Here is a 3776-nt window from a genome sequence, read left to right on the forward strand (position 1 = left end):
ATTAACTAAATACAAAATTTTAAAAAGAAATAAAGATTTTTAAAATTTGTGCTTTAAAATAATTTTTAGATATTTATATGATAGAATAATTTTAAGAAAAGTAAAAGAAATTAAATTAAAGTATTTCTAATTATAAAAAGTAACATCCTTTTTTCTTTTAAGATAACTAAAAATATATACTTATCACATGCTTTGGGAATAAAAAGGTAATTGTTGTGTGCCCTTTTTAGTTAGTTAGTGGACTATGTTGATCAGCTTAAAAAGTTAAATCCAATGTATAGTCTTATCATAAGATTTATTATTAGTTATTACTCCCTCCGTTTCTGAATTGTTGGATTTTGATGCACAGATTAAAGAAAAAATATTAAAGACATAAATTTAACACAATTTTTCATTTTTACCCAAAAAAAAAAAGTTAATCTTGTAATACCTTTTCAAAAGTTAATTGGTTGTCAAATCATAAGGGTAAATTTGAAAAAAAATTCAATGATTCACTTATTTTGAAACACCAATAAATACCCCAACAATTCACTTATTTCGAAATGGAGGGAGTATTACTATGTAGAATTACTACTATGTAGAAGAGTGAAGAAGCACACAACTGTTGGTCAACATGTGTGCTTCTTGTCATTCTTCCATAGTTAAGAACACTTCTGTCAATTGCTAATATTGATATTTAAAAGAAATTCGATAAGTCTATTTTATGTGATTGTGTTTTTGCAATTTTGGTAAAAAAAAATAGCCCTACTGTATTTATTACTTGGATCAGTCAAAAGCTATAGTTAATTTTTTTTTGCCGTGTGGGTCCCAGCATAGAAGTGGTGAACAGGTGTAATTGTTTTTGCTACACGTGTATTTTCAGGATGACAAATACGATAACTGTCCTCTGAGATTGTTCATTTTCATGGAAGCTTTGGCAAAATTCATTCTCACAATCCTCTTCTTCTCCTCTGATAATCTTCTTCTTGTTCTCAGATCTTCAATTTAAATAGTGTAAGTTTTTTTTGTTGTTGATTTTTATTCTTCAAATTTCAGAAGACGTTTTCTTTGCTGGGAGAAGTCTTTGGTTCTCAATCAAATTACCCTTTTGCTATTTCTACTTTCATACTTTTTGCTATGTATATGTGTAACATAGAAGAGTCTAGATGGATTATGTGACAATTTTTGAGAGAAAAGAAAAAAAAGTCATCTTGTTTGTGCGAAAATGGGATTGTTGCAAATAAAATATTACCCGTTTAAATAAAAGATAGTTGTTGTTGATCTATTGTTACCCTAAAAAATTCATGATTTATAATTTCGCCAAATTGCATGAACGCACTTAACTGTAGCTTGCTCTGACCTTCCCTTTGAATTTATCACTGCTCATAGAACAAGATACTACCTTAGTTGGCTGTGAGATTATTTATGTGTATCAAAAGTATTTAATTTCAGATGTTAGTTGTTTTTATTTTATAGATAACAGTTATAAAGTTGACCTTGCAAAGCTAAGACAATTTCGCTTCCCTTTTTTAAAGAGAGTATGTTATTGTATGAGTTGCTGGGATTTCTCTAAAAATGTCGTAGCATCTGTGTCGGGATCCTATAAAATGCACTATTTTTGTCGAATTCGACATAGCCCCATGACATTTTTGTAAAGTCCGAGCAACATAGGTTTTCATTAATCCTCAGATGTCACATGCAAATGCAAAGAGGTCTTGCCATGACAACAAGCTATGGACAGAGAGAATTAGATTATATTCCAATTTTATCCATGTCTGATCGGTTGTTTTGTGAAGATTTTGATTAAAATGTGAAAGTGCATAGCTTGTTCTTTCCTGTTAGTGATTGTTAATATCGAAATAAATTGATATCTACTGTTAACTCACTTCCTTTACAGATTTGAGTAGGCAAAATTTGACTTTTGGTTTTTGCCATTATTTGCTATAGGCGATTTATTGGTTGGTTCTCTGGTCTACTTCCTTAATGTTATACATTTTTCAATGTTCGCACCTTCTGCTTCAGTGTTAAGTACAAAAATATATAGATATTGTACACTATGAGAATTTACAAAATAATCATGTAGCCACCTTCAAAAGTTATGTATCACACAAGTGTTAGGTGTCCGTGAGACACAATAGAAACAAGCTGAAGCATTTAGTTGCCAAATTATCGATTTTAGCAATGCTCTTTTGTGTAGTTGTTGAGATTTGTCGTCCACTTTTTTATAATTAAATTGTTGTAGCTTCTAAGTTGCTTGGTAATATTTGGGTCTTCACTTTAGTTTTGTTTTTCATTGTTCCGCTTTCAATTTCTTGCGCTTCTTTATGTGATAAAGCTCACCTTTTGACACTTAGAGAAAGGTTCTCCACCTTACATATATACTTTGCAATTCATACAACACTGTTATCAGCAAACTGTACAGCTTATTTTTGCGTGCAAATGTTTTATTATAGGTTTGTCTATTAATTTACTATCTCATATGTCTACGTTTCATGTACACCTCCCTTGCAATAATGAAACACAGACCAATATAGTGGATCAAAGACTCCCCATGGACGCAATCACAACAGAAACTACAGACTGGACGTGTACAGTACAGGTAGTAGACAAGTTCCGACCTCACAAAAGCAGTGACTCATCCGTGCATTTCTAAACAATACTTGTGCAGAATGAAAGTATAAACTTGCCTCTCGACTTCTACTTTGAAATTCTAAGAACTTGCTACATAAATTGCTCTCGCACATGTAAAATTTGTTCCCTTTTACTTGACTACAGGAACAACAGGTTTCTATAATACTCAACGATGATGACATTCCGAAGTATAAGAATTTGTTTGACCTTTTTGAGACATATTTGGTGACGTGTGCGAAAGTTATAGAGCCCCGGGGTTACTCAATACGAGCCGGTATGTACAAATAGGTAGCTGACAGATACGCAATCATCGAAGCAGCTACCAATAACAATGTATCGGAGGCACCCCTTCCTGCTCCAGCAAAATTGGATACACTTTCTTTCTCAGCTATTGAACAACAACGTTCAGGTGTCAAATTTGTTAAACATCCATCTTATGTTCTAACCTCTTTTTCCATCAACTAACTAGTGCCTACTAATCAAATTAACTGTTAACATGTTAATATTAATTACTCCAGACTTTTTGACAGTAGTAGTTAATTGTAGCGCCATCCAATACACAACCGACCAAACCAAGCACTTTCGGGAAGCGATCGTCGTAGACCAGAGGTGAGTTACTCACGTACCAACAACAACTTCACCAAGCATTCTATTTCCTTGTTAAAACATGATTGGACTGTAATAGTTTTTGCATCTACTATTTCGACCAGCAAGAAACCTTTGCTATTTACTATATGGGGTGATCTAGACAACAACGAAGGAGCTGCATTACTGCACCATCTGCATGAGTACCCTGTTATTCTTGCCAGACTTATAGGTGTTACTGAATTTCGTGGTGGTATATTCGTTAGCCCATCTTCTGCAACTCTTCTTTTTTACTTTTTCCTCCTCTATATTGAATTAAAAAAGTTTCCTGTCTTTCACATACACAGCTCTAAGACTAGCAACAAGATATGAGTCGACAATCTTAACAAATCTTCAGTATGTGTAGGCTACTACACTGACAAACTGGTATAAACTAACATGCTTCCTCTTCATACGACTATGCAAAAACATATTTTTACTGTTTCAACTAACTTTTCCAGGGTGAAGCACAACGAGCGAATGTTGTTATCTTACACTTTAAGAAGCTCATCATTATCATCATCCTCGCTAAATCTTGCTCC

The 3776-nt window shown here is 33.2% G+C and overlaps 1 long non-coding RNA gene across 1 annotated transcript; it reads left to right on the forward strand.

Annotated features, from left to right (window-relative positions):
• Positions 1 to 915: 915 nt before the first annotated feature.
• Positions 916 to 3013, forward strand: LOC124886428. Its single transcript, XR_007043592.1, has 3 exons — positions 916 to 993; positions 2504 to 2654; positions 2755 to 3013. It is a non-coding gene; the product is annotated as an uncharacterized LOC124886428 (long non-coding RNA).
• Positions 3014 to 3776: the final 763 nt, after the last annotated feature.

This window comes from Capsicum annuum, chromosome 1, assembly GCF_002878395.1.
Source record: "Capsicum annuum cultivar UCD-10X-F1 chromosome 1, UCD10Xv1.1, whole genome shotgun sequence".
Lineage (NCBI taxonomy): Eukaryota > Viridiplantae > Streptophyta > Magnoliopsida > Solanales > Solanaceae > Capsicum > Capsicum annuum.